The 8,907-nt window shown below is 38.0% G+C and overlaps 1 non-coding gene across 1 annotated transcript; it reads right to left on the reverse strand.

Annotated features, from left to right (window-relative positions):
- Nucleotides 1–8,472: 8,472 nt before the first annotated feature.
- Nucleotides 8,473–8,579, reverse strand: LOC115703289 (small nucleolar RNA R71). The gene has a single exon (XR_004009065.1). It is a non-coding gene; the product is annotated as a small nucleolar RNA R71 (small nucleolar RNA).
- Between the last annotated feature and the right edge of the window lie 328 nt (nucleotides 8,580–8,907).

Raw genomic sequence — 8,907 nt, forward strand, 5'->3', positions numbered from 1 at the left:
CATAAGTTAATAATTTAAAGTTAATAAACAATTTTAATAATTAAATCCTAATTATCTGCTAATTTCTAAATTAAGGCTAAGCGGTCTTTACAATTATCCCCCTTAAAAGGATTTCATCCTCAAAATCTAACCTGAACAACTCTAGCTATTGAGCTCTCATGTCGGATTCTAACTCCCAGGTGGCTTCCTCCACCTTGCCATTTCTCCAGAGTACTTTGACCAAAGCTATGGTCTTGTTCCGAAGAACCTTATCCTTTCTGTCAAGGATTTAAACTGGTTGTTCTTCATATATATGTCAAGTCTGGTTATAGCTCTATATTTTCATAACTCAGTACATGAGCAGGATGTGAAACGTACTTCCTTAGCATAGAGACATGGAATACGTTGTGAACTGTTGAAAGAGCTGGAGGCAAAGCTAATCGATATGCCACTTGTCCAACCTTCTCGAAAATCTCAAAAGGTCCTGTAAATTTAGGGCATAACTTGCCTCGTTTCCCAAAATGCTTGATCCCTTTCAATGGAGACACTCGTAAGAACACATGATCCCCTACTTGAAACTCTACATTTCTGCGTTTTGGATCTACATAACTCTTTTTCTTGGTCTGAGAGGCAAGCATTCTGGCTTTAATCTTTTCAATTGCTTCATTAGTCCGTTGCACTGATTCCGGACCTAAGTATTTCTTTTCCCAGGTTTCATCCCAATGAATGGGAGATCTACACTTTTTTCCATATAACAGTTCATAGGGAGCCATCCCTATTGTACTTTGATAACTGTTATTGTACGAGAACTCTATCAACGGTAGGTACTTACTCCAGGAGCCCTTGAAATCCATAACACAGGCTCGTAACATATCTTCTAGTATCTGAATCTTCCTTTTGGACTGTCCATCAAGGATGGAAAGTTGTACTGAAGTTCAGTTTGGTACCCATAGCCCGTTGCAAACTCTGCCAGAATTTAGAGGTAAACTTTGGATCTCTATCCGAAATTATGGACTTTGGTATACGATGCGATCTTACTATCTCTTTAACATACAAATCTGCATACTGATCCACTAAAAAGGTTTTCTTAACTGGTAGAAAATGTGCAGACTTCGTGAATCGGTCTACCACAACCCAAATTGAATCAAATAAACCCGTGGTTCTAGGTAACCCAACCACGAAGTCCATTGTGATATCTTCGCACTTTCACTCAGGTAGGGTTAAAGGCTGTAACAAACCTGCCAGTCTCTGGTGTTCAGCATTAATCTGTTGACAGGTTAGGCATCACGATACGAATTCTACCACATTCTTCTTCATTCCGTTCCACCAGAAGTAGGGTTTAAGATCTTGATACATCTTGGTAGTGCCGGGATGCAAGGAATATGGAATGGTATGAGCCTCTTCAAGAATTTCATTTCTAATTTCCACACTACTAGGAACACAAACCCTGGTCTTGAACAACAGAATCCCACTATCTTACACTGTAAAGTCTCTGGCTTGACCAGCTGAAACCTCTTCTCTGATTTACTAAATCTGGATCAGTTAATTGAGCAACTTTAATTCACTCCAACAGATCAAGATGGAGCGTCAAGTTATGAAGTATGCCTACAACAAACTCGATGCTTGATCTGACCATGTCTTCAGCTAATTGAGGTGAAATCTGAACTATACTAGTTACCTGCCTGGGTCCCTTCCCACTTAGGGCATCGACCACTACATTGGCTTTCCCAGGATGGTAAAGGATCTTACAATCATAATCCTTAACCAACTCTAAACAATGCCTCTGTCTCATATTCAAATCTTTCTTAGTAAAGAAATATTTAAGGCTTTTATGGTCAATGTAAATTTCGCATCTCTCCCCGTAAAGATAATGCCGCCAAATCTTCAAGGCAAATACTACCGCGACAAGTTCTAGGTCATGAGTCAGGTATCGCTGTTCATAATCTTTCCACTGACGGGAGGCATAGGCAATAACCCGATCGTCCTGCATCAGTACACACCCCAGACCCTGTCTAGATGCATCACAATACACCACGAACTTCCCTTTGTCAGAAGGTAGGGCTAACACTGGAGCTGTGATTAATCTCTGTTTCAGCTCCTAAAAACTTGCTTCACATTTCTCTATCCATATAAAACGCTGATTCTTTTTAGTGAGCTCGATTAAGGGTGTTGAAATTTTGGAAAACCCTTATACGAATCGACGATAGTAACCAGCCAGACCCAAGAAGCTTCTAACTTCTGTAATTGTTTTCCGTCTCGGCCAATCCCTGATGGGTTCACTCTTTCCTGGACCCACCTTGATCCTGTCTTTGCTAACAATGTGCCGAAGGAAGGACACCTGAGATAGTCAAAATTCGCACTTCTTGAATTTGGCATATAACTTATGTTCTCGAAGTTGTTGCAGAACCATCCAGAGAAGTTTCTCATGCTCCTCTTCCGATTAAGAGTACACAAGGATGTTGTCGATAAATACAATAACACAAATATCGAGGAAATCCTTGAATACCCTATTCATCAGATCCATGAAAGCTGCGGGAGCATTGATTAGTCCAAATAACATAACCAGAAATTCATAATGTCCATAACTAGTGCGGAAAGCAGACTTTGGAATGTCCTCCTCTCGGATTCTCAACTGATGATAACCCGATCGGAGATCAATCTTTTAAAAGACCGTCTTCCCCTGAAGTTGATCAAAAAGATCGTCGATCGTAGGTGAAGGATATTTATTCTTGATTGTTAGCTTATTCAATTCCCAGTAGTCAATGCACATTTGCAAAGACCCATCTTTCTTCTTAACAAACAGCATTGGAGCTCCCCAGGGTGACACACTAGGCCGTGAAAACCCTATGTCAAGCAACCCCTGGAGTTGAATTTTCAGTTCTTTAAGTCCTGCTGGAGCCATTCTGTAAGGGGCCATAGAAACTAGTTCTACTCCAGGTGCCAAATCAATGACATAATCAATTTCTCTCTGTGGTGGTAAACTAGAAAGTTCATCAGGAAAAACATCAAGAAATTCCTGAACCACATTGATGTCTTCTGAACAAACAGAGTCAGGCTGAGTGGTATCCATTACCGAGATTCGAGATCCCTGAACCGATCTGACAAAAACAAATTGTTCTTTTCCTTCTAGTTGGAAGATCACCGTCTTCCTTTTACAATCAATATTGGCTGAGTACTTGGACAAGAAATCCATTACTAGTATAATATCAAAATTCGCTAAATTCATTTATATTAAATCAGCACTCAACTCCCTATCCTCAATTTTGATCGACATAGACCTAATCCACCTTTTGGAGATGACTAACTCTCCGCCAGGCAGTAGGGTTCCAAATCCTATTTCATAACTATCATGCGGTCTATCCAATTTACTAAAAATTCTAGCAGCCACATAGGAATGAGTGGGCCCAGAGTCAAACAACACAGAGAAATAAGAGTTGTTGACCGAGAGCTGACCTGTTACCACTGAAGGGCTGGCTTCTACATCAGCCTGAGTTATCGTGAACACCCTGGCTAGAGTGGGTTTCGCTGTAGTCTTTCGTGCTTCAATCTTGAGTTGGGGATAATCCCTTTTATAATGCCCTGGCATACAGCACTGAAAGCACCCCTGCCCTTTACACTCCCCAAGATGGTGCTTTGTACAACTGGGGCACTCTGGGTAAGTGTATCGGGTTTCAGAGCTACCCTGACGATTTCCTTGACTCTGGTTCCCTCGGAACCACTTTTTCTAACCTGAGCCACTAGATGCAGTATGTGCTTTTCTTTTCTGATCAGAGGTCGAGTCACTACCTCCCCTACTAAAGCTAGATGTAGGAGGAGTAGGAGCCCCGCCAACAACCGGAGTCCCTCGAGACTCTAGGGTACACTCCACTGCGCCCTCAGCTCGCAGTGCCTTACCCACCATATAAGCATAGGTGGTGTTGTCATCAGTAGTAATCATTAAATTGTGTCTGATCTTCGCATTCAACCCATCCAGGTATTTCTATTTCTTACTGAAATCAGTTGGCACGATTCCTCAGGCCAACCTTGTCAAGCGATCAAACTGAGTCGTGTATTTAGTAACACTCATGTTTTCTTTCTGAGTCAGCTGGGTGAATTCTTTTCTTTTAGCACTTCTGACTACCTCATTGTAATACTTGGCATTGAATAGTTCCTGCAACTTTTCCCAGGTCATTGCAATAACATCATGAATCATAGACACCATGTCCCACCAAACCAGATCGTCTTCTTGAAATTGGAAAGTGGCACAGGCCACCCTATCATTACCGGTGACACCCATAAAATTCAAGATTCTGGTGATCATCGTTAGCCATTGCTCGGCTTTCATGACATCGAGACCCCCCAGGAAAACTGGAGGTTCCTGCTTACGGAACCTTTCATACAGGGGTTCCATCCGGTTCACTGCAACCACAGGTTCGGCCTGCACAGCAGAGGCAGGATATAATGGTATTTCTGGAGCAAGGATTGCAGAAGTACCCTGCTGTCTCAACCATCAAATCTCTTCATCTTGTTCATTGATCCTGGCTTGCATCAGTGCAAACCTGTTTTCCCAATCATGGGCAGCTTGGGCAGCCTGTGGCAGGTTAGCATCACACCGACCACGTGCCCTACCTCTAAGACCTCTACCACGGCTAGAAATATTTAAGGGAATCTGAGCTCCCTAACAACCATTAGATCCAACCGAATTGCCCTGGCTCCTGGTGTTTCGCCTGACGTCCATACTAATTAGAATAGCGTGCGTAACCAAGAGCTAGTCTGGTCAAATCGTGATCAAGAAAAACTTACTAATGCCCCGAATTCGGAAATTAAAAACATGTACCTATTCTACTAACACGCTACTAACATGCTTCCTAACAGGCTTTTCTTAAATCATACTATTAAAATAAACTACTAAAGCAATAAAAGCTTACTGAATCATCGAATGAGCTGACTGTTGATGATGATTGTACATGTCGTGACGATCTTCGGAAGACAACCTGGCAGCTCTAATACCAAAATGTAACACCCTAACAAACTTAGGCATATTAGCGTAATTTTAAACGTACTGTGCAGCTCGTTGCTAATCAACGCGATTAATGAAAAACGTGAATAATTAAAATTTGCTTATTTAATTAAAAATATAAAGTAATACATTTATAAAATTCTCGGATCCCGTTACAAAATACATTTACAAAAGTTTGCTATTCATATACAAAAGTTTTGAGGCCTAGCGACTATTCAGCAAAAGCCTTGATGTCCCAAAGATCTTACGCTCCAAGCCTAACCTCCCCGGCATGTATAATCTTCACCTGCTCGTTCTCACGGCTCCTCAACTTTAGCTTTGCCCTTACCTACACATGGAAATAGCACTGTGAGTCGACAGACTCAGTAAGAAAAGCATAACATAAAACATACTAATATCCAAGGTTATAACTTGGCGCCCATACACCTGTTCATAACCTTATCCCCGTGTCCCACACGGTACTGAGTCTAGAACATTTATACGACAATACTATCGACCATAATGTCAGCCTATACTCAATATGCTAGTCATAATCTAGCCATATTGATGTGATAGCATCGATCAATATTTTAGCCAACATACATTTATCGGTAATTAGTACAACTCTAAGTATACTATTACTGTTATCAATGTAATCTAACAAGCATAAACAACATGTATGCTAAACAAATAATAACATATGCATGAAACTATACTAATCTTACCTCAATTTCAAATTAAGGTGTGTCGGCCAACCTGAGTGGAACAACTACTCGGCGAATTATAGGCTCCTAAATCACATCGATAACAACATGGATAAGTGATACGCTAAATCACAACCAGGACTTAGGTTTTAAACCAAAAACCTATCTACTATAAGTTAACATGGCAATACCCTAAACTAGCCAGGAAATAACCAACAAAAAACCTGAAACTAGCACGAATCGACAACCTGAATTTTTTGAGAATCCCAGTTGCAAGAACCGGTTACCCAGTTGATAAAAGCCTAAATTTGTATAATTTAAGCCTTAAATTGTGTATGTAAAATTAATTTAATTAAATATTTTTATGACTTTAATTATATACATATTTTAATTAAAAATATTTAATTTATTTTAATTTTATGCTATTTTTCAGATTTGGAACACCAATGGTAAAATTGCAAATGATATAAGAAAAAGCCCAATAGCTCAAGCTCGTTCTCCCTTGCATTCTCTCTCCAATCAGCCTATGTGTATGTGTATGTATGACTTGAGGTTTCAATCCAATTGAATCAAATAAGGCCCAAATTGGACCAAGTCTAAAGCTGAACGTTAGTGGCTTCTTTTTCCACTCTCCAACAACATTACTTCACCTACAAAGTCTCCACTAGCTTGACATGTGGCCACATTAATTTGTTCAACTCTGAAACACAAGAGACGTGGGAATAGCTGAGTACACTGCTCGGCATTTTTGGGTCATTATGCCCACTAAATCATGCACGTAAAATATTAGATTTGAGGAGTAAATTGGCTCTATAAATAGGACCCTAAAATGAGTGTTGGACATCAGATTTTAGTTAGAGTTATTATACCAAAATTTTATCTTTCTATTTTCTTCTTCTTTATTTTACTTTATTAATTTTGGTGTAAAGACAATGCCTTTTCTAGGCTACTTTCTTTGGCAAGACTCAAGTGTAAGTTCATGCAATTTTTGTTCTTCTAATATATTGATTCTCATTGTTCTTCATTTTCACATTTGTTATATTAAATTTCTCTTCTTCTTAATTGCACTTTAAATTTAATAGTACCTTTTATATAAGTTCAGTCATGCTTTTCTTATGTAAGTTAGGCTATTAATTATTAGAGTGTTTATTATATTATATGATTTTTACTGCATTATGCCGGTGGTATTTTGTCGATTTAAATTATATAATATGATAGTATTTTTAGAAGTAGTATTAATTTAATTAGAGAACATATTTTTCTAGTGAGCTTAATCATACACATTTTCCAACTATAATTAATGGTGTAGAATTATAGTTGAGGTTAAAGAATCAATTTTATTAGGAAAATATAATTGCATGTACAAAGCTTGTGTCTTCCATAATCATTTTCTGATCACTTCTCATTTTAATTACTTGTTTAATTTTTAAAAATCATTTTCTCAAATATTCTCACATCACATTCAAGGTTCTTATTTTATTCTCGTAAAATTACTAACTGTCCTTTTGAGTGTATTTTTCCTCCCTGTGGATACGATATATAGCCCGTTTACTACCGCGACCGCAGTGTAACTAATTGGGCGACATCAATTTTTGGCGCCGTTGCCGGGGAGGTTTCTGCGCTACAAGAGGTTAGTATAGTAGTTTTATTTTTTTTATTTTTATTTTCTTTCTTTTCTCTCTTTTTAAAAATAAAAAAAACTTTTTAGTTAATATAATATAATTTAGTTTTTTTTAGTTATATATAGATTCAAAAAAAATCATTATATATTATTATTATTTTTTCTTCTTTACCCTTTTAGTAAAAAAAAGAAACAAGTAGTTTAATTATTTTTTTTTTAGTTTATTTGTTAGTTGTATTTATTATTTTGCTATATTAGGGTGTTATTTTTTTTTGGTACATTATTTTATTTTCTATATTTTTTTTTAGGATTAGCTATTTTTTTTTATTTTATTTATTTTTGGTTAGTTGTAGACTTTTATTTTTTAGGCTGAAAAAAAAAATTGTGCATAAAATATTTTCATAAACTTTTTAGTGTAAACCCAATTGTGTAATGGTAAAAGTGGTACAAACTGAGATTATTCTGTCTAAGAAAGATTGGCTTTAAAGGTTTGTGGTAGAGTACCCTCTACACTTTCTAGCAACCCCGGGGAGTTCTAGTAAAAGTGTGGGACGAAGTGGTACCTTGGCAACCTTCCCAATCGACCTGGGAATATCTTGTGTGAATACCCTTGCATTATTACATAGTTGTAATTTACTTTATTTAACAAGTGAAAATACACACACAAAAAAAAGTGAATGTCACGAAATAGAGACAGATTAGGGAGATTTGTAAAACAACAAATTGAAATTTTAGAAAACTCTCCTAAATCGTCTTCTTCCACTCGTTCTCATTCACCACCATCACCCATACTTCCTGCACTGCCAATGATGGCTCAACAACAGGAAATCCAACCAAGAACGCTACAGGATTATCTCCATCCTACGCGTACGGCCACACCTTCATGCATAATGTATCACATGAATATGCCTAACTTCGATTTCAAACCTGGCATGATTCAACTTTTACCAACCTTTCATGGTATGGAAAATGAGAGTCCATATGTGCATATTCAGGCCTTCGAAGAGGTGGTGGCCACATTCAACAACCATGCTGACATCATAAACTTGGTGAGGTTGAAGTTCTTTCCTTTCTCACTCAAGGAAAAAGCCAAAAGCTGGTTGTATTCTTTAAGGCCAAGGTCTATTGGGACATGGGAAGAAATGACAAAACTATTTTTCTCTAAATTTTTCCCACCCCATAAAACCAGCAACCTTAAGAGGCAAATCTCTACCTTCACCCAAAAGGACCACGAAACATTTCATCAGGTCTGGGAGAGGTTTAAAGATTTGATGGGCCAGTGCCCACATCATGGATACGAAAGTTGGCGTCTTGTCAGCTATTTCTACGACGGTCTCACAGCCGACAAAAGACAATTCGTACAAATGATGTGCAATGGCGACTTCCTTCAGAAAGATCCCGAAGAAGCTTTGGAATATCTTGAAGAAATCTCTGAAAAATCCTACACATGGAGTGTTGGGTTTTATGCCCTAAATAAAACTCTGTTTCAATGTAATCCAGATTATTCTATATCAATAAAGTAACAGAAGTAATTTTTCATTCACTTGTGTATGTTTTGGTTCACTTAATCAATTGCTAGTCTATTTGATTTATAAATTCATCCAAACCCCTTTCACATACTTGAA

Source organism: Cannabis sativa, chromosome X (assembly GCF_029168945.1).
Source record: "Cannabis sativa cultivar Pink pepper isolate KNU-18-1 chromosome X, ASM2916894v1, whole genome shotgun sequence".
Classification (NCBI taxonomy): domain Eukaryota; kingdom Viridiplantae; phylum Streptophyta; class Magnoliopsida; order Rosales; family Cannabaceae; genus Cannabis; species Cannabis sativa.